The sequence below is a fragment of the Hypanus sabinus genome, chromosome 10 (genome assembly GCF_030144855.1).
Source record: "Hypanus sabinus isolate sHypSab1 chromosome 10, sHypSab1.hap1, whole genome shotgun sequence".
NCBI lineage: Eukaryota > Metazoa > Chordata > Chondrichthyes > Myliobatiformes > Dasyatidae > Hypanus > Hypanus sabinus.
Window position 1 is genome coordinate 7,580,934 of NC_082715.1, and position 22,041 is coordinate 7,602,974.

General features: G+C 47.2%; 1 protein-coding gene across 8 annotated transcripts in view; it reads left to right on the forward strand.

The window, feature by feature from the left end:
- epha7 (eph receptor A7) overlaps positions 1-22,041 on the forward strand; it is a 365,611-nt gene that overhangs the window by 15,417 nt on the left and 328,153 nt on the right. The window lies entirely within an intron of this gene.

Here is a 22,041-nt window from a genome sequence, read left to right on the forward strand (position 1 = left end):
AAATGAAGCAACATTTATTTAGAAGTACAAACTTTCAGAGTGCAAGACATGGCTCTGAAATCAGCTTTTAAAGTTTGGCGTCCTTGTTTTTCACTAGGACATTACTCAGTCTCCATTCACGCATGAAAATGTCTGCTTTAGTTATTATTTTTGTCAGTTTCCAATTCGTCTGCGAAAGGATTCAGTGTTAGATCAGGAAGAACATGATGCGTGGGTAATTCTGGGAGCGTTGATTTCATCGCAAGCTTTATGGATTGTGTTTTCTGCTTCTTGCCTGTGGCTAATTGGATGACCATATCAATTCCTTAAACCTTTTGAGTGGATAAAGCATGAAGAAAACCAATGTATGGAAAGAAATGCAGATATGCACTTCTCTTCATCACAACCTTTTTGATGTACTCTTTCTCAAGCACCAATTAAGAGTTTCCAGTGCTTTAACATACTGTTTCCAGCATTAAGTGTTGAGTTAAAGTCTGCAGCAAAAATGATTTTGCAGACATGATCAGAATTAAAGATAATAAAGTGGCCACTTTATTAGGAACCTCCTGTACCTAAAAAAAAAGTGTCCTCTGAGTGTAGGCTCGTGGTCGTCCGCTGTTGTAGCCCATCCGCTTCAAGGTTCAATGTGTTGTGCATTCAGAGATGCTCTTCTGCACACCACTGTTGTAACGTGTGGTTATTTGAGTAGCTGTTGCCTTCCTGTCAGCTTGAACCAGTCTGGCCATTCTCCTCTGACCTCTCTCATTAACAAAGCATTTCTGCCACTGAACTGCCACTCACTGAAAGCTTTTTGTTTCCCTCACCATTCCTTGTAAACTCTAGAGACTTGTGTGTGAAAATCCCAGAGATCAGCGGTTTCTGAGACACTCAAACCACCCTGTCTGGCACCAACAATCATTCCGTGGTCAAAGTCGCTTAGATCACATTCCCTCCATGGACAACAACTGGTCCTTGTCCATAACAAAGCAGCAGATAAGGAGAGGTGAGCGGAGGGGCCCTGTTACATGCAGACATGAAAGTGGAGGCTTCAAAGGTTGACCCTGCATTGCAAATGACAAACAGATCAAGTTTGAGTAAAACGCCTACTCTTTAGCTTACATCATGTAACAGTGACATCAAGGCAAGTCATGTCAAGAAGAATCCCAGCCACCCTGCTCATGGACTGTTCGTCCCAGCCCCACCAGCAAGGAGGCTACATAGCATCCATGCCAGGACCACCAGACTCACAAAGTAGCTCCTTTCACCAAGCAGTAAGTCTGATCATCCCCTCCATCGATTAACCCACCCCTTCACAGCCTCAACCACTACTGTGTTATCATTTCCTTTCAGCCACATTATGTATAGACGTTTCCTGTGCTTAGCATTACTTTATAAACAATCAATCAATCTATGTACACAGTGCCCATAAGATGTATTCATCCCTGGAGGTTCTCCTGGTTTATTGTGTTGCAACATCAAATCACAGTGGATTTAGTTTGGCTTTTATGAAACTGATCGACAGAAAAATCTTCCATGTCAAAGAAAAAAATAAATTTCTACAAATTGGTCTAACTTTATTACAAATATAAAACACACAATAATTGACTGCATTATTACTCGGCCCCTTCAAGTCCGTATTCAGTAGATGTACCTTTGGCGGCAATTACAGACGTTAGTCTGTGTGGATAGGTCTCTATCGGCTTTGCAGAAACAGAATCAGGTTTATCACCACCAGCATGTGACCTGAAACTTAGTGGTGGTTCAATGCAATACGTAATACAGAAGAGAAAAATTAAAAATAATAATAAATATATAAATAACTCAATTACAGTATACATATATTGAATAGATTAAAAACGTGCAAGAAACAGAAATAGTGTATATTAAATAAAAGTGAAGTAGTGTCCAAGGGTTCAGTGGGCACCTGGACAACTGGACACTGCAATTTTTCCCCACTTTTCTTTACAAAACTGCTCAAGTTCTATCAGATTGCATGACTTTTTCAAGTCTAGCCATAAATTCTCTTCGATTGAGGTCTGAACACTGACTTGCCTACTCCAGGACATTAACTGTGTTGCTTTTAGGCCATTCCTATACAGCTTTTGCTTTATGCTGGGGGTCATTGTCTTGCTGGAGAACAAATTTCTCCCAAGTCACAGTTCTTTTGCAGACTGCATCAGGTTTTCCTCCAGGATTTACCTGTATTTTGCTGCATTCATTTTACCCTCTACCTTCACAAGTCTTCCAGGACCTGCTGCAGTGAAGCATCCTCACAGCATGATGCAGCCACCACCATGCTTCCCAGTAAGGATGATGTGTTTTTGATGATATATGGAGTTGGGCTTACACCAAATATAGTGTTTAGTCTAACGGCCAACAAGCTCTATTTTGGTTTCATCAGACCATAGAACCTTCTTCCCGTTGACTTCAGAGTCTCCCACATGCCTTCTGGCAAACTCTAGCCAAGATTTCATTTGAGCTTTTTTTCAACAGTGGCTTTCTCTTTTCCGCTGTTCCATAAAGCTGTGACTGGTGAAACAATCGGGCAATAGTTGTTGTATGTACAGTCTTTCCCATCTCAGCCACTGAAGCTTGCAACTCCTCCAGAGTTGTCATAGTTCTCTTGGTGGCCTCCTTCATTAGTTCCCTTCTTGTACAGTCGCTCAGATTTTGAGGACAGCCTGCTCTCAGCGGATTTACAGCTGAGCTGTATTCTTTCCATTTCTTGATTGACTTGACTGTACTCCAAGGGATAGTCAGTGACTTGGAAATTTTCTTGTATCCATTTGCTGACTTGTGCTTTTCAATAACTTTTTCACAGAATTGCTTGGTGTGTTCTTTTGTCTTCATCTTGTAGTTTTCACCAGGATACTGATGCAGCAGCAGTTGGACCTTCCAGATACAGGTGCATTTTTACAACAATCAATTGAAACACCTTGACTGCACACAGGCGATCGCCATTTGACTAATTATGTGACTTCTAAACCAATTGGCTGCACCCATGACAATTTGGTGTGTCATATCAAAGGAAGTGAATATTTATGCAATTCATTATTTTGTGTTTTATACCTGTAATTGATTTAGATCATTTTGTAGAGATCTGTTTTCACTTTGACACAAAAGAGTCTTTTTCTGTTGATCAGTGTCAAAAAAATCCAGATTAAACCCAGATTCAATGTTGTAAAACAATAAAACAGGAAAATTTCTGGGGGTGGGGTGGTGTGAATGGGTGAATACATTTTATAGGCGCTGCATAAGCTATGTTTTTGTGTTTTATAAATTATTGTGTTCTTTATCTTGTGTTTTTGCGCTCCATCGGATCAGGAGTAACAATTAGTTTATTCTCCTTTACATTGGTACACTGGAAATTACATTAAACAATCTTGAAATTTCTCTAGCGCATACCTTAAGCTGTAAAAATTGAGACACTGTAGATTTAATTTTCCTTGGAAGAGGAATGAAATTCCCAATAATTTTAAATGGAAGTGAAAGCAAACAGATAGTGTGAACAGAGTCATTATCTGTATTTGGATTTGCACGTTCCAGATTGCAGGAGAACGTGCTCAGGGATGCACTGAAGCTTGGGGCAGCCACTGCAAGGGTCAGTGGAGAAGGACTACAGCATAGGGTTCTTCTCCTACTGGAGAGGAAGGGGCTGGTTTGGATGAGGAAGTCCCTTAATTATTGTAGTGGAGCACCACTGCGGAAGGCCACAGGAGTGCCAGCAGTGCTATTGGTGTCTGGGTATGTCATAGAACCGCATTGAATGCAGTAGCTATCAATGTAAAGAATGAAAATGCTTTGCACAATTCATTCTTGTAAATAAACAGAGTTAATTTTGACTAAAAGCAATACAGTAGCGTAGCAATTACCATGACACTATTGCAACGTAATGCGTCGGAGTTTAGAGTCCAGTTCTGGCACTATTTGTAAGGAGTTTGTACGTTCTCCTTGAGACCATGCGGGTTTCCTCTGGGTGCTCCTGTTTCCTCCCAGAATCCAAAGATGTACTAGTTAGTAGGTTAATTGGTCATTGTTAATTGTTCGGTGATTCGGCTGGAGTTAAATCAGTGGGTTGCTGAGCCGTACGGCTCGTTAGGCCAGCAGGGCCTGTTTTTCTAAAACCAAGGTAAAATAGATTTGTGAATTAAGCACATGCTACTTGAGGGAAACTTTCACTATTGATGGAAAGGAATGGAAGATCAAGTGTTTCTGAAATAATTTTTCCTCGATTTATGAATTGCCATTACCAGTGATGTTTTCTGTGAGGCAGTTCAGCATGTAGGTATTGTTCCATTTGATCATTTGCTTATTCTCGTTAAAGATTTGGTCAGCTTTATATTAGGTCAACACAACAAACTCATTACAAATGTCAAGCCTTACGTGTTCATTGGGTGTAGTTGTTGAAAAAATAGTCACAGTGCAGTGCTGCAAATCAGGTGAATAACTTATACCAGAAATCTGTTCCAACCATTTTCTTCTTTGCCCTTCATTTACGTAGAGTAACTTCACATTCAGGAACTTGGTTGAAATCTTCATGTTCATTAGCTCGAGGAAGATGAGGCAGCTTTTGATTAAGGTGCCCACTGTTCAGGACGTCTTGGCTATCTTCAGTTTAGGATTAAACCAGAGAGTGAATGGTATCTGAATGAGATTGAGTATCATTGGTTTTTGTCATGAAATTTGTTGTTTTGTGGCATCAATGCATCCCAATAGATAAATATACTGTAAGTTACAATAAGAAATAAAGTGTATCAGTAGTGCAAAAGAGGAGTAGTGAGTAGTTCATGGGCCATTCCGAAATCTGATGATGGAAGGGGAGAAGCTTTTACTAAAACATTGAGTGTGTTCTTCAGGCTCTTGTACCTGCTCTCTGATGGTAGCGATGAGAAGTTGCCTCCGTTGAAAGGCATTTGGGTGTAGATGTCAGACATGAATTTGAATCTCACTACTTAGTGAGTTTCTGATCTGATGTACAATATAATTCTAGCATCTTTATCTCTCATTTATAGAACACAGAACATAGAATATTACAGAACGTCCAGCCTGCAATGTTCTGCCAACCTTTAAATCTACTCCGATCAATCTAACCCTTCTACATAGCCCTTAATTTTTCAATCATCCATGTGCCTCCCTAAATGCTCCTTTTGTACCTGCCTCTACCACCAACCTTGGCAGTGTGTTCCATGCACAAACCATTATCTGTTATCCACAAAATGCTGGAGGAACTCATCAGGTCAGGCAGCATCTATAGAGAGGAATAAACAGTTGACGTTTCCGGCTGAGACCCTTCATCAGGACTGGAAAGGAAGTGGGAAGATGCCAGAATAAGAAGGTAGGGGAAGGGGAAGGAGGTTAGATGGAAGGTGATAGGTGAAGCCAGGTGGGTGGGAAAGGTAAAGGGCTGGAGAGGAAGGAAGCTGACAGGAGACGAGAGTGGACCATCAGAGAAAGGGAGGAGTAAGAGACTCAGGGGGAGGTGAGAAGAAGAGGTAAGAGGGCAGAGTGGAGGATAGAAGAAAAGGGAAGGGGAGGGAGATACTACTGGAAAGAATATGATGTGTTGCTCCTCCACCTGAGAGTGGCCTCATCATTAATGAAAGATGAGGCCACGAATGGACATGTTGGAATGGGAATGGGGATAGGATCTAAAATATTTGGCCTCCGGAAGGTTCCACTTTCGGCGGATGGAGTGGAGGTGCTTGATAAAGTGGTCCCTCAGTTTATGTTGGGTCTTTCACAAAGTGGTCCACTCTCATTTGGAGTAGCAACAACTCATATTCTGTCTAGGTAGCCTGATGGCGTGGATATTGAATTCTCCTTCTGGTAATTCTTTTCCCCACTCTGGTCTCTTACCCCTTCACATCTGACTATCACCTCCCCCTGGGGCCCTCCTCCTTCCCTTTCCCCCATGATCCACACTCCTCTCCTGTCAGCTTCCTTCCACTCCAGCCCTTTACCTTTCCCACACACCTGGCTTCACCTATCACCATCTAGCTATCCTCCTTCTCTTCCCCGACTTTTTATTCTGGCGTCTTCCCATTTCCTTTCCAGTTGTGATGAAGGATCTCAGCTCGAAACATTGACTGTCTATTCCTCTCCATAGATGCCGCCTGACCTGCTGAGTTCCTCCAGCATTTTGTGTGTGTTGCTCTGGACTTCCAGTATCTGCAGAATGTCTTGTGTCTTTGTTACAGTGTCTTAGGTGAGGTTGCCAAATTTGTGCTAATTTACTGGCTGGCTTCCAAACAAATGATTTAAACGACCTTCTGAAAATCAAGGAGAATGATATAGTGAGTTGAATAACATTAATTTTAGGCATTTGGTGCCAGCATCAATTACCTTCGGATCAAGAAGATATAAAATCATTTGTTCAGCTTGTCCACAGAATTGCTCTTTCTGAACTGTACAATGCATCAGAAGTGTAGGTTACGATGCTTGTGCAAATAAATTTATTTGCGGGAGAGATATGTCATTAGCTTTGGGAATGAAACAGGAGATGCTGGAATGTAGAACTGATACACAGTGTTGTTGCAGTGTATGGCTTCCCCGTTCCTACTCAATTCCTTGTTCCTTTCAGTTTCTCTGGTACGTGTGTTAGGGATATCCTCGTGCATTGTAGAGGGTAACACCATATGTAACAGAGATTGATGAAGGATTAAGGAGCAACTTCAGATGGATGGGTACGGGCAACACTACCATTCTCTCTGAAAGTGCCCTTTATAATGCCTACCCTGGCCCTTGCTGTTTAGCTTAGTGTGTCTGTGATTTGAGTTTGTCCTTTGCTGGGAGCCTGGTTTGAGTGTGTCTGTGATGAGAGTCCGTCCTTTGCTGGGAGCCTGGTTTCAGTGTGTCTGTGGTGAGAGTCCGTCGTTTGCTGGGAGCCTGGTTTCAGTGTGTCTGTGGTGAGAGTCCGTCCTTTGCTGGGAGCCTGGTTTCAGTGTGCCTGTGGTGAGAGTCCGTCCTTTGCTGGGAACCTGGTTTCAGTGTGTCTGTGGTGAGAGTCCGTCCTTTGCTGGGAACCTGGTTTCAGTGCGTCTGTGGTAAGAGTCCGTCCTTTGCTGGGAGCCTGGTTTCAGTGTGTCTGTGGTGAGAGTCCGTCCTTTGCTGGGAGCCTGGTTTCAGTGCGTCTGTGGTGAGAGTCCGTCCTTTGCTGGGAGCCTGGTTTCAGTGCGTCTGTGGTGAGAGTCCGTCATTTGCTGGGAGCCTGGTTTCAGTGTGTCTGTGGTGAGAGTCCGTCCTTTGCTGGGAGCCTGGTTTCAGTGCGTCTGTGCTGAGAGTCCGTCCATTGCTGGGAGCCTGGTTTCAGTGTGTCTGTGGTGAGAGTCCGTCCTTTGCTGGGAACCTGGTTTCGGTGCGTCTGTGGTGAGAGTCTGTCCTTTGCTGGGAGCCTGGTTTCAGTGTGTCTGTGGTGAGAGTCCGTCGTTTGCTGGGAGCCTGGTTTCAGTGCGTCTGTGCTGAGAGTCCGTCCATTGCTGGGAGCCTGGTTTCAGTGTGTCTGTGGTGAGAGTCCGTTCTTTGCTGGGAGCCTGGTTTCAGTGCGTCTGTGCTGAGAGTCCGTCCTTTGCTGGGAGCCTGGTTTCAGTGTGTCTGTGGTGAGAGTCCGTCCTTTGCTGGGAGCCTGGTTTCAGTGTGTCTGTGGTGAGAGTCCGTCCTTTGCTGGGAGCCTGGTTTCAGTGTGTCTGTGGTGAGAGTCCGTCCTTTGCTGGGAACCTGGTTTCAGTGTGTCTGTGGTGAGAGTCCGTCCTTTGCTGGGAGCCTGGTTTCAGCGTGTCTGTGGTGAGAGTCCGTCGTTTGCTGGGAGCCTGGTTTCAGTGTGTCTGTGGTGAGAGTCCGTCCGTCCTTTGCTGGGAGCCTGGTTTCAGTGCGTCTGTGGTGAGAGTCCGTCCGTCCTTTGCTGGGAGCCTGGTTTCAGTGTGTCTGTGGTGAGAGTCCGTCCTTTGCTGGGAGCCTGGTTTCAGTGTGTCTGTGGTGAGAGTCCGTCCTTTGCTGGGAACCTGGTTTCAGTGTGTCTGTGGTGAGAGTCCGTCCTTTGCTGGGAGCCTGGTTTCAGTGTGTCTGTGGTGAGAGTCCGTCCTTTGCTGGGAGCCTGGTTTCAGTGTGTCTGTGGTGAGAGTCCGTCCTTTGCTGGGAGCCTGGTTTCAGTGTGTCTGTGGTGAGAGTCCATCCTTTGCTGGGAGCCTGGTTTCAGTGTGTCTGTGGTGAGAGTCCGTCCTTTGCTGGGAGCCTGGTTTCAGTGTGTCTGTGGTGAGAGTCTGTCCTTTGCTGGGAGCCTGGTTTCAGTGCGTCTGTGGTGAGAGTCCGTCCTTCGCTGGGAGCCTGGTTTCAGTGTGTCTGTGGTGAGAGTCCGTCGTTTGCTGGGAGCCTGGTTTCAGTGTGTCTGTGGTGAGAGTCCGTCCTTTGCTGGGAGCCTGGTTTCATTGTGTCTGTGGTGAGAGTCCGTCGTTTGCTGGGAGCCTGGTTTCAGTGTGTCTGTGGTGAGAGTCCGTCCGTCCTTTGCTGGGAGCATGGTTTCAGTGCGTCTGTGGTGAGAGTCCGTCCTTTGCTGGGAGCCTGGTTTCAGTGTGTCTGTGGTGAGAGTCCGTCCGTCCTTTGCTGGGAGCCTGGTTTCAGTGCGTCTGTGGTGAGAGTCCGTCCGTCCTTTGCTGGGAGCCTGGTTTCAGTGTGTCTGTGGTGAGAGTCCGTCCGTCCTTTGCTGGGAGCCTGGTTTCAGTGTGTCTGTCGTGAGTGTCCGTCGTTTGCTGGGAGCCTGGTTTCAGTGCGTCTGTGCTGAGAGTCCATCCTTTGCTGGGAGCCTGGTTTCAGTGTGTCTGTGGTGAGAGTCCATCCTTTGCTGGGAGCCTGGTTTCAGTGTGTCTGTGGTGAGAGTCCGTCCTTTGCTGGGAGCCTGGTTTCAGTGTGTCTGTGGTGAGAGTCCGTCCTTTGCTGGGAGCCTGGTTTCAGTGTGTCTGTGGTGAGAGTCCGTCCTTTGCTGGGAACCTGGTTTCGGTGTGTCTGTGGTGAGAGTCCGTCCTTTGCTGGGAGCCTGGTTTCAGTGCGTCTGTGCTGAGAGTCCGTCCTTTGCTGGGAGCCTGGTTTCAGTGTGTCTGTGGTGAGAGTCCGTCCTTTGCTGGGAGCCTGGTTTCAGTGCGTCTGTGCTGAGAGTCCGTCGTTTGCTGGGAGCCTGGTTTCAGTGTGTCTGTGGTGAGAGTCCATCGTTTGCTGGGAGCCTGGTTTCAGTGTGTCTGTGGTGAGAGTCCGTCCTTCGCTGGGAGCCTGGTTTCAGTGTGACTGTGGTGAGAGTCCGTCCTTTGCTGGGAGCCTGGTTTCAGTGTGTCTGTGGTGAGAGTCCGTCCTTTGCTGGGAGCCTGGTTTCAGTGTGTCTGTGGTGAGAGTCCATCCTTTGCTGGGAGCCTGGTTTCAGTGCGTCTGTGGTGAGAGTCCGTCCTTTGCTGGGAGCCTGGTTTCAGTGCGTCTGTGCTGAGAGTCCGTCGTTTGCTGGGAGCCTGGTTTCAGTGTGTCTGTGGTGAGAGTCCGTCGTTTGCTGGGAGCCTGGTTTCAGTGCGTCTGTGGTGAGAGTCCGTCCTTTGCTGGGAGCCTGGTTTCAGTGCGTCTGTGGTGAGAGTCCGTCCTTTGCTGGGAGCCTGGTTTCAGTGTGTCTGTGGTGAGAGTCCATCCTTTGCTGGGAGCCTGGTTTCAGTGCGTCTGTGGTGAGAGTCCGTCCTTTGCTGGGAGCCTGGTTTCAGTGCGTCTGTGCTGAGAGTCCGTCGTTTGCTGGGAGCCTGGTTTCAGTGTGTCTGTGGTGAGAGTCCGTCGTTTGCTGGGAGCCTGGTTTCAGTGCGTCTGTGCTGAGAGTCCGTCCTTTGCTGGGAGCCTGGTTTCAGTGTGTCTGTGGTGAGAGTCCGTCCTTTGCTGGGAGCCTGGTTTCAGTGCGTCTGTGCTGAGAGTCCGTCGTTTGCTGGGAGCCTGGTTTCAGTGTGTCTGTGGTGAGAGTCCATCGTTTGCTGGGAGCCTGGTTTCAGTGTGTCTGAGGTGAGACTCCGTCCTTCGCTGGGAGCCTGGTTTCAGTGTGTCTGTGATGAGAGTTCATCCTTTGCTGGGAGCCTGGTTTCAGTGCGTCTGTGGTGAGAGTCTGTCCTTTGCTGGGAGCCTGGTTTCAGTGTGACTGTGGTGAGAGTCCGTCCTTTGCTGGGAGCCTGGTTTCAGTGTGTCTGTCGTGAGTGTCCGTCCTTTGCTGGGAGCCTGGTTTCAGTGCGTCTGTGCTGAGAGTCTGTCCTTTGCTGGGAGCCTGGTTTCAGTGTGTCTGTGGTGAGAGTCCGTCGTTTGCTGGGAGCCTGGTTTCAGTGCGTCTGTGCTGAGAGTCCGTCCATTGCTGGGAGCCTGGTTTCAGTGTGTCTGTGGTGAGAGTCCGTTCTTTGCTGGGAGCCTGGTTTCAGTGCGTCTGTGCTGAGAGTCCGTCCTTTGCTGGGAGCCTGGTTTCAGTGTGTCTGTGGTGAGAGTCCGTCCTTTGCTGGGAGCCTGGTTTCAGTGTGTCTGTGGTGAGAGTCCGTCCTTTGCTGGGAGCCTGGTTTCAGTGTGTCTGTGGTGAGAGTCCGTCCTTTGCTGGGAACCTGGTTTCAGTGTGTCTGTGGTGAGAGTCCGTCCTTTGCTGGGAGCCTGGTTTCAGCGTGTCTGTGGTGAGAGTCCGTCGTTTGCTGGGAGCCTGGTTTCAGTGTGTCTGTGGTGAGAGTCCGTCCGTCCTTTGCTGGGAGCCTGGTTTCAGTGCGTCTGTGGTGAGAGTCCGTCCGTCCTTTGCTGGGAGCCTGGTTTCAGTGTGTCTGTGGTGAGAGTCCGTCCTTTGCTGGGAGCCTGGTTTCAGTGTGTCTGTGGTGAGAGTCCGTCCTTTGCTGGGAACCTGGTTTCAGTGTGTCTGTGGTGAGAGTCCGTCCTTTGCTGGGAGCCTGGTTTCAGCGTGTCTGTGGTGAGAGTCCGTCGTTTGCTGGGAGCCTGGTTTCAGTGTGTCTGTGGTGAGAGTCCGTCCTTTGCTGGGAGCCTGGTTTCAGCGTGTCTGTGGTGAGAGTCCGTCGTTTGCTGGGAGCCTGGTTTCAGTGTGTCTGTGGTGAGAGTCCGTCCGTCCTTTGCTGGGAGCCTGGTTTCAGTGCGTCTGTGCTGAGAGTCCATCCTTTGCTGGGAGCCTGGTTTCAGTGTGTCTGTGGTGAGAGTCCATCCTTTGCTGGGAGCCTGGTTTCAGTGTGTCTGTGGTGAGAGTCCGTCCTTTGCTGGGAGCCTGGTTTCAGTGTGTCTGTGGTGAGAGTCCGTCCTTTGCTGGGAGCCTGGTTTCAGTGTGTCTGTGGTGAGAGTCCATCCTTTGCTGGGAGCCTGGTTTCAGTGTGTCTGTGGTGAGAGTCCGTCCTTTGCTGGGAGCCTGGTTTCAGTGTGTCTGTGGTGAGAGTCCGTCCTTTGCTGGGAGCCTGGTTTCAGTGTGTCTGTGGTGAGAGTCTGTCCTTTGCTGGGAGCCTGGTTTCAGTGCGTCTGTGGTGAGAGTCCGTCCTTCGCTGGGAGCCTGGTTTCAGTGTGTCTGTGGTGAGAGTCCGTCGTTTGCTGGGAGCCTGGTTTCAGTGTGTCTGTGGTGAGAGTCCGTCCTTTGCTGGGAGCCTGGTTTCATTGTGTCTGTGGTGAGAGTCCGTCGTTTGCTGGGAGCCTGGTTTCAGTGTGTCTGTGGTGAGAGTCCGTCCGTCCTTTGCTGGGAGCATGGTTTCAGTGCGTCTGTGGTGAGAGTCCGTCCTTTGCTGGGAGCCTGGTTTCAGTGTGTCTGTGGTGAGAGTCCGTCCGTCCTTTGCTGGGAGCCTGGTTTCAGTGCGTCTGTGGTGAGAGTCCGTCCGTCCTTTGCTGGGAGCCTGGTTTCAGTGTGTCTGTGGTGAGAGTCCGTCCGTCCTTTGCTGGGAGCCTGGTTTCAGTGTGTCTGTCGTGAGTGTCCGTCGTTTGCTGGGAGCCTGGTTTCAGTGCGTCTGTGCTGAGAGTCCATCCTTTGCTGGGAGCCTGGTTTCAGTGTGTCTGTGGTGAGAGTCCATCCTTTGCTGGGAGCCTGGTTTCAGTGTGTCTGTGGTGAGAGTCCGTCCTTTGCTGGGAGCCTGGTTTCAGTGTGTCTGTGGTGAGAGTCCGTCCTTTGCTGGGAGCCTGGTTTCAGTGTGTCTGTGGTGAGAGTCCGTCCTTTGCTGGGAACCTGGTTTCGGTGTGTCTGTGGTGAGAGTCCGTCCTTTGCTGGGAGCCTGGTTTCAGTGCGTCTGTGCTGAGAGTCCGTCCTTTGCTGGGAGCCTGGTTTCAGTGTGTCTGTGGTGAGAGTCCGTCCTTTGCTGGGAGCCTGGTTTCAGTGCGTCTGTGCTGAGAGTCCGTCGTTTGCTGGGAGCCTGGTTTCAGTGTGTCTGTGGTGAGAGTCCATCGTTTGCTGGGAGCCTGGTTTCAGTGTGTCTGTGGTGAGAGTCCGTCCTTCGCTGGGAGCCTGGTTTCAGTGTGTCTGTGATGAGAGTTCATCCTTTGCTGGGAGCCTGGTTTCAGTGCGTCTGTGGTGAGAGTCTGTCCTTTGCTGGGAGCCTGGTTTCAGTGTGACTGTGGTGAGAGTCCGTCCTTTGCTGGGAGCCTGGTTTCAGTGTGTCTGTGGTGAGAGTCCGTCCTTTGCTGGGAGCCTGGTTTCAGTGCGTCTGTGGTGAGAGTCCGTCCTTTGCTGGGAGCCTGGTTTCAGTGCGTCTGTGCTGAGAGTCCGTCGTTTGCTGGGAGCCTGGTTTCAGTGCGTCTGTGGTGAGAGTCCGTCGTTTGCTGGGAGCCTGGTTTCAGTGCGTCTGTGGTGAGAGTCCGTCCTTTGCTGGGAGCCTGGTTTCAGTGCGTCTGTGGTGAGAGTCCGTCCTTTGCTGGGAGCCTGGTTTCAGTGTGTCTGTGGTGAGAGTCCATCCTTTGCTGGGAGCCTGGTTTCAGTGCGTCTGTGGTGAGAGTCCGTCCTTTGCTGGGAGCCTGGTTTCAGTGCGTCTGTGCTGAGAGTCCGTCGTTTGCTGGGAGCCTGGTTTCAGTGTGTCTGTGGTGAGAGTCCGTCGTTTGCTGGGAGCCTAGTTTCAGTGCGTCTGTGCTGAGAGTCCGTCCTTTGCTGGGAGCCTGGTTTCAGTGTGTCTGTGGTGAGAGTCCGTCCTTTGCTGGGAGCCTGGTTTCAGTGCGTCTGTGCTGAGAGTCCGTCGTTTGCTGGGAGCCTGGTTTCAGTGTGTCTGTGGTGAGAGTCCATCGTTTGCTGGGAGCCTGGTTTCAGTGTGTCTGAGGTGAGAGTCCGTCCTTCGCTGGGAGCCTGGTTTCAGTGTGTCTGTGATGAGAGTTCATCCTTTGCTGGGAGCCTGGTTTCAGTGCGTCTGTGGTGAGAGTCTGTCCTTTGCTGGGAGCCTGGTTTCAGTGTGACTGTGGTGAGAGTCCGTCCTTTGCTGGGAGCCTGGTTTCAGTGTGTCTGTCGTGAGTGTCCGTCGTTTGCTGGGAGCCTGGTTTCAGTGCGTCTGTGCTGAGAGTCCATCCTTTGCTGGGAGCCTGGTTTCAGTGTGTCTGTGGTGAGAGTCCGTCCTTTGCTGGGAGCCTGGTTTCAGTGTGTCTGTGGTGAGAGTCCGTCCTTTGCTGGGAGCCTGGTTTCAGTGTGTCTGTGGTGAGAGTCCGTCCTTTGCTGGGAGCCTGGTTTCAGTGTGTCTGTGGTGAGAGTCCGTCCTTCGCTGGGAGCCTGGTTTCAGTGCGTCTGTGGTGAGAGTCCGTCCTTTGCTGGGAGCCTGGTTTCAGTGTGTCTGTGGTGAGAGTCCGTCCTTTGCTGGGAGCCTGGTTTCAGTGTGTCTGTGGTGAGAGTCCGTCCTTTGCTGGGAGCCTGGTTTCAGTGCGTCTGTGGTGAGAGTCCGTCCTTTGCTGGGAACCTGGTTTCAGTGCGTCTGTGGTGAGAGTCCGTCCTTTGCTGGGAGCCTGGTTTCAGTGTGTCTGTGGTGAGAGTCCGTCCTTTGCTGGGAGCCTGGTTTCAGTGCGTCTGTGGTGAGAGTCCGTCCTTTGCTGGGAACCTGGTTTCGGTGTGTCTGTGGTGAGAGTCCGTCCTTTGCTGGGAGCCTGGTTTCAGTGTGTCTGTGGTGAGAGTCCTTCCTTTGCTGGGAGCCTGGTTTCAGTGCGTCTGTGGTGAGAGTCCGTCCTTTGCTGGGAACCTGGTTTCGGTGCATCTGTGGTGAGAGTTTGTCCTTCGCTGGGAGCCTGGTTTCAGTGTGTCTGTGGTGAGAGTCCGTCCTTTGCTGGGAACCTGGTTTCGGTGCATCTGTGGTGAGAGTTTGTCCTTCGCTGGGAGCCTGGTTTCAGTGTGAGCCACACATAGACATACTTGTGCACACAGACACACATGCACACAAAGCAGTTGATGGCATGGAACTCGTTGGAAGTTCTGTTGTGACCTTTCTTCCGGAAGCTGATTTCTGTCACTTGGTTCAGTAGCTGCAGCCATCGGCAGCCACTCTACACCCTCCAAGCAGTTTATGCTTCACCTTTGGACCAGGGACTGTGCCATGGCTGCCTGCTGCTCAGGTACCCCAGGCAGAATGTGCTGGCTTAGGTGCTCTGTGTGTGGAGTTAGGTGATCCAATGCACGGAGGAGTAGAGGACGTTATTACTACTTGGGGCGTCGGAGTTCAGAGTTTTATTCTGGCATCGCCTGTCAGGATATTTGTACATCCTTTCTGTGTGTACTTCGGATTTCCTCCAGTTTCCCCCAACAGTCCAAAGAGGTACTGGTTAGTAAGTTAAGTCATTGTATTGGTACTGGTTAGTAAGTCATTGTGAATTGTCCTGTGATTAGACTAGGGTTAAATCGGTGAGTTGCCAGGCAGTGCTTCTTGTCGGATGGAAGATCCTGTTCCACACTACATCTGTAAATAAATAAAAATAATTAGAATCTGAATCGGGCTTAATATCGCTGGCATATGTCATGAAGTTTAAAAGGCAAACACGAGGAAATCTGCAGATGCTGGAAATTCAAGCGTCATGAAATTTGTTGACTCTGTAGCAGCAGTACACAATAATAGAGAAAAACCTGTGAATTACAGTGAGTTTGTATATGCATATTAAATAGTTAAATAAGTGGTGCAAGAATAGAAATATACTAAAACAGTAGTGAGGCTGTGTTCATGAGTTCAATGTCCATTCAGAAATCTGATGGTGGAGAGGAAGTAGGTGTTCCTGTATCATTGAGTGTGTGCCTTCAGGCTCCTGTGCCTCCTCCCTGATGGTAGCAAAAGAGCAAGGCATGACCTGGGTGATGGGGGATATTGAAACTATGGAAGTTAGTTGTAGAAGCTGTCGGACTAAGAAAAAAGCTTTTCTTCTCGTCAATACGAAAGACTCAAATGCGTATAAACTTGTTCAAAATTGTGAAAAATAAATAACTCACCAAAGAGATTTCAGAAAATAAATTGCAAACATTCACTAGAAGTACCGACTGAGAGCTTTCAGCATTTCCTGCGCAGGTCAGGGGCGGCACGGTACTATAGTGTTTAGCGTAACGCATCACAATGGTCCTGGTTCAGTTCCTGTCACCATCTGTAAGGAGCTTGTACGTCCTCTGCGTGACCGCATGGGTTTCCTCCAGGTGCTCCGGATTCCTCCTTACATTCCGAAGGTGTACAAGTTAGTAAGGGATAACAAGTTGTGGCTTGTTCTCTTAATTGTGGTGACTACCATGACCGTGAAGCCTTGTGCGCGCACTTGGCGATTTTTTTTTTCTCCAAATCGATTTTGGCTTGCTGTCTTCCCGATTTTAGTAAGTGAAACTACACCATACATACAATATTTCTACTTTATATAGGCTGTATATTTATCATATCATTCCTGCTTTTACTATATATTCGTATTGTATTAGGTTTTATTTGTTATTTGGTTTGATTTGGTAGGTTATTTTTTGGGTCTGGGAACGCTCAAAAATTTTTCCCATATAAATTAATGGTAATTGCTTCTTCACTTCACAACATTTGGCTTACAAACAGTTTCGTAGGAATGCTCCACCTTCGGATAGCGGGGGAAACCTGTATTTTATTTTGTTTTCTTTAGAGATACAGTGTGGAACAGGCCCTTCTGGCCCAACGAGCTGCAGCTCCCAGCAACCCTCTTGTTTAACCCTTGCCTAATCACAGGACAATTTACAATGAACAACTAACCTACTAACCAGTACATTCGTGGACTGTGGGAGGAAACCAAAGCACCCGGAGGAAAGCCACACGCTTTGTTAATTCTTATATAATTAATTATTTTGTATATACTCCTTCATTCTTTACAATTGTTGCATGCTGTTTCTTGTCTCAGATCAACACACCAGAGCAAATTATAGAGATAAACAAAATTATGAGGGGTAAAGACAGGGTAAATGCAAGCAGGCTTTTTCCACTGAGGTTAGGTGCGACTGCAACCAGAGGTCTTGGCTTAAGAGTGAAAATTTGAAATGTTTTAGGGGAACAGGAGGGGGTACTCCTTCATTCCGAGGGTTGTGAGAGTGTGGAATGAGCTGTCAGCACAAATGGTGCATGCGGGTTCAATTTCAATGTTTAAGAGAAGTTTGAAAAGGCACATTGATGGTAGGGTTATTGTCCAGCTGCAGATCATTGGGAGTAGGCAGTTTAAACGGTTCAGTATGGACTAGATGGGCCAAAGAGTCTGCTTGTGTGCTATACTTCTCTTAATTCCTAAAGCATGTAAATGTATATGGTGAAGAAAGACAATCCTTGATCTTTGATGTTTGACATACAGCTGATGTAAGAGATTCTGCAGATGCTGGAAATCCAGAGCAACACACACAAAATGTTGGAGGAACTCAGCAGGTCAGGCAGCATCTATGGAAAGGAATAGACAGTCGACATTTCGGGCCGAGTCTTGATGGAGAGTCTTGGTCTGAAATGGTGACTGTTAATTCCCCTCCATAGATGCTGCAGACCGGCTGAGCTTCTCCTGGTGGGTGAAGAAGTCAGAATCAGAAGATTGGGGGAGGGGAAGAAGTAACATTTGGAAGGAGTTAGGTGAAGCCTGGTGGGTGGAGGAGGGGGAATGAGGTAAGAAGCTGGGAGGTGGAAAGGATAAAGGGCTGGAGAAGAAGGAATCTTATTGGAGAGGATAGTGGACCATGGGAGAAAGGGAAGGAGGAGAAGACCCAAAAGGAGGTGCTTTACAAACAGATATTGTCAAAAGTAAGCTTGTGCTGCAGTTGCATTTCAGCTTCCCAGGAAGTTCCAAGCCATTCTCGCTTTGCATCAGATACGGAGTAGCAGTGATTTTGTTCTCCTTGACAGTTATGTACTGGAAATGACCTTAAACATTGTCGAATAAACTAGGTGACCCGACTAGTCTCACAGTGCAAATGGGATGTGGCACACGAGCGGTTAACAGTATAGCAGATCTCACAAAGTTTCGTCGTACATCTCTGCAGGGTATGGTTCAGGGAAAGAAAATCAGTTATTTTGAGTACTTGATACCTTTAAAAATAAGCACATAATTAAAGATTCTGACCTTGACCTACAGAGATGCAATAGCACTGTTTCACTGAGTGCACAGGTGTGGCCACTACTGAGACGCTTCCATATCTCAGGTCCTTCATGAAGAAAATTTCTTTTGAAAGGATTATTGTAACAGCAGCCACTGTGAACCGTGCAGCTATGATGTTGTGTCTCTGGAATCAGTGTCTCAGCTGCATAAGGGCAAGTTTCTATTTAAGTGCTTTTATGCTCAGTGGGTCACAGTGAATGAGTCACGTTGTGGGAATCTCTTTGTTGTGCTTCAATAATTTAATTAACCGAGATTTTAACATTAAACCTTGTTACACCTCTTGAGCTTACAAAGAAACTTGGCAGTTTTTGTTAAGTTATTTTTGACCTCTTTTAATATTATTTATTTGCTGAGAAACTTGGTATTTCAATGGAACCTTTTAGATTTATGGATGCTCTGTATAGATGCATTGCATTGACCATTGTCCCGTAAGATATAGGACAAGAATTAAGTCATTTGGCCCACTGAGTCTGCTCCATTATTCCATCATGGCTGCTTTATTATCCCTCTCAATCCCATTTTCCTGCCTTCTCTCTGTAACCTTTTATGCCCTTACTTATCAAGAACCAATCAACGTCCACTTTAAATGCAACCAATGACTTGGCCCTCCACAGTAGAGTGTGGCAATAGATTCCACAGATTCCCCACCCTTGGGCAAAAGAAATTCCTGCTCATCTCTGTTCTAAAGGGACGTCCTTGTATTCTGAAGCTGTGTCCCCTGGTCCTGGAATTGTCAGTCCACTCGCAGAAAGGAAATTACAGACCAGTTAGCCTGACCTCAGTGGCTGGGATGATGTTAGAGTCAATTGTTGAGGATGAGGTTATGGAGTACTTGGTGACACAGACAAGATAGGACAAAGTCAGCATGATTTCCGTAAGGGAAAATCTTGCCTGATAAAGCTGTTGGAATTCTCTGCGGAGATTGCAAGTAGGATAGATAAAGGTAATGCAGTGGATGTTGTATATTTATATTTTCGTAAGGTCTTTGACAAGGTGCCAAACATAAGGCTTCTTACCAAGTTAAGAGCCCATGGTAATATAGGAAAGTTAATGGCATGGTTACAGCATTGGCTGATTGGTAGAAGGCAACAGATATGAATAAAAGGATCCTTTTCTGATTGGCTGCCAGTGACTAGTGGTGGTCCACAGGGGTCGGTGTTGAGACCACTTCTTTTTATACTGTATATCAATGATTCGATGGTGGAATAGATGGCTTTGTTGCCAAGTTTATAGATAATAAGAAAATTAGTGGATAGGCAGGTAGTGTTGAGGAAACAGGTGGGCTGCAGAAGGGCTTAGATTAGGAGACTGTAAAAATGTGGCAAATGAAATACAATGTTGGAAAGTACATGGTCATGCATTCTGGTGGAACAAGTAAATGTGCAGACTATTTTTTAAATGGGGAGAAAATCCAAAAATCTGAGATGCAAAGGGACTTGGGAGTCTTTGTGCAGAACACCCTAAAGATTAAGACAAATGCAATGTTAGCATTCATTTCAAGAGGTCTAGAATACAAGAGCAAGAATGTGATGCTGAGGCTTTATAAGGCACTGGTGAGGCCACATCTTGAGTATTATGAACAGTTTTGGGCTCCTCATCTAAGAAAAGATGTGCTGGCATTGGAGAGGCTTCAGAGGAGGTTCACAAGGATGATTCCACAAATGAAAGGGTTTTCATACAAAGAACGTTTGATGGCTCTGGGTCTGTACTAGCTAGAATTTAGAAGGATAATTAGGAATCTCATTGAAACCTTTCGAATGTTGAAAGGCCTAGGCAGAGTAGATGTGGAAAGGATATTTTCCATGGTGGGGGTGCCTAGGACAAGAGAACACAGCCTCAGGATAGAGGGACGCCCATTTAAAATAGAGATGTGGAGAAATTTTTTAGCTAGATGGTGGTGAATTTGTGGAACTTGTTACCACAGGAAGCTGTGGAGACCAGGCCATTGGGTGTATTTAAGGCAGAGTTTGATAGGTTCTTGATTGGCCACAGCATCAGAGGTTACTGGGAGATGGCCATGGAGAGGGGCTGAGGAGGGTGAAAAGTAAGGATCAGCCATGATTGAATGGTGGAGCAGACTTGATGGGCCAAATGGTCCAATTCCAGTGCAAAGCCTTATGGTTTTATTGGTTTTCTGTTGTTAAATGTTCCCATTCAGTCTGCTTTAAGCCCTACAAGTTTGGAAATTCTTGGAGCAGATGTCAGACATCCCATCCTGCAAAAATTTATTTCAGGGAGGTAGCACCATCAGCCCAGCCCTCCGCAACCCCATATCCACCCCCCCCCCCCCACTCGACCTCCAAGGGTTTATGTATGCAGGACGTTTGATTATGAAAGAACACAACAATTTATTTGATCGCACATTGAAGCTACTTAAACACACACACACACACACACACACACACACACTTATTTATTTATTTATATTCCTTGTTGAGTATTTCATTGGCAGTCTCAACAAATAGCTTTTCTATTTCTTCTGTAAGCTTTCCTTGTACTGTGATGCCGCTTGCTTGGCAGATTTGAGCATTTTGCCGGAAGTCTCAACCTTATAAAATATGTACTTATTTAATGTTATCATGGAGTTTCCTTTTTATTCTATTACAACTTTAATCAGGTCTACAGGGAGTTCAGCCTCATCACATAGGACATCAATAGAGTGGCTCCTTAGCAGCGAGCCAGCTAGTCTAAATAACGTTAGCTATGCTAATGAATGAATGACAACTGATAAGCTCACCTCAACATGTCTTTTACAGTCATTTAACCCACCATGGGCAATAGAAAAGTCACTGTGGCAAATAGATTTCTGAGATATTGTATATAATTTGCAGGCGTCAGGGAGCCGCTATCAATATGCGGGAGACTCCGGAACTTCTGGGAGAGGTGGGATGTCTGAGATGTGTTCCCTGTTATGAGTTAGGGCAGTAGTGAGAGCCTGAAGTTTCTGTTCAACTTGCAGGCCCTTTCAGGAAATGTGGAGAAGGCTTGACCCAAATGCAGAGCAGTGGAGACAATTCAGCAGTGAGTGATAACCTTAATAATAACTGCAAAGTAACAAGCTGGTGGGGGGCACAAATCAAGAGAGGATGGATACATAAAACATCAAGGCAGCAAGGTAACTGAAGACCAGCAACAGCTGGTAGGAGGCTGCCTGGTTTGATAGGTAAATAAGTTATGCAGATGAGAGCTGGGTTTAAATAGGCTGCAGGTGGTGAATTCAAAAGCAGTAGAAGGTGACTCCTTTTAGCTGGGTGGAGACTGAGAGGTGCCTGCCTGTGCAGACCTGAGAGGTCCTTCCAGGCTTATGAATACCCAACTATTGTGCAGCCCGTACAAGTAAACAAGGGCACAGGTGTTATGGATTTGCCAGCTGGTGTGGTGCTGCTGAAACCTCCTGCTGCCTGGGAACTCGATTTTGCATTTCCAGTTTTTCAGAAGTTCAATTATGAACAGTAGACGGACATAAGCGGGGATATTCTCTATTTTCCTCATCAGCAGGGTGTGGCGTGGTAAAGTAGCGGTTAGCTTAATGTTCTGCATTGTTTTGTGATCCGAGTTCAATTCCTGCCATTGTCTGTAATGGGTTTGAATGTTCCTGCCGCATTGGTTTCCTCTAGCTGTTCTGCTTTCCTCCCACATTTCAAAGATGTACTGGTTAGGGTTAGTATGTAGCGGACATGCTATGTTGGTACCAGAGGCGTGGCGACACTTGTGGGCTGCCCCCAGCACATCCTTGGACTGTGGTGGTCGCTGACACAAAACAATGCATTTCACTGTGTGTTTTGATGGACATGTGATGAATAATGCTAACCTTTAAAGCACAGATACGACCATCTCACCAGTGAAGAAGCAAGGTAGATAACCAAGGAGCATAGTGGTTAATGCAACACTCTTACAGCTTGGGGTGTCGAAGATCGGAGCTCAATTCCATGGCTGCCTGAAAAGGAGTTTGTATGTTCCCAAGTTGCCCTGTGGGTTTCCTCTGGGTGCCCTTATTAGATTAGTTGGTCATTCTAAGTTGTCCCATGACTAGATAGGTGGGTTACTAGGTGGAGTGGCTCATTGGGCTGGAAGAGCCTGTTCCACACTGTATCTCTAAATAAAATACAATTTTGTCTGCAACACTCTCCACGGCTGATGTGACTGCATGCACTCTCTGCCGATAACTTCACGTAACACCAGAGGTCCCAACACGTATGGAGGTTGGTTGTCCACATAAGGTAGGACAGGATCCTCGAGCTTCTTGCTCGTGTCAGTACCTCAGGAGTGGAGGGGAGAAATGAAACCAAGTTCTCTAATTGGATTTTTGTGTAAATTATTTTACTAACTCAGGGCTGTTAATTTAAAACTACAGTTTTGTTGACTTTAGTATTATTGCTGAGGAATGTTGTCCTTGCACTTGAGTATCACAGTGTGCAAGCACACTTTCTATCCTTGGCAGTAATCCAAGGTAATCATTTGTAGAATACGCTCTTTTGGAGGTGAGCCAACACCTTGTTTACAGCAGTTCTTTCTTTCAGTAATCCTGTTAAC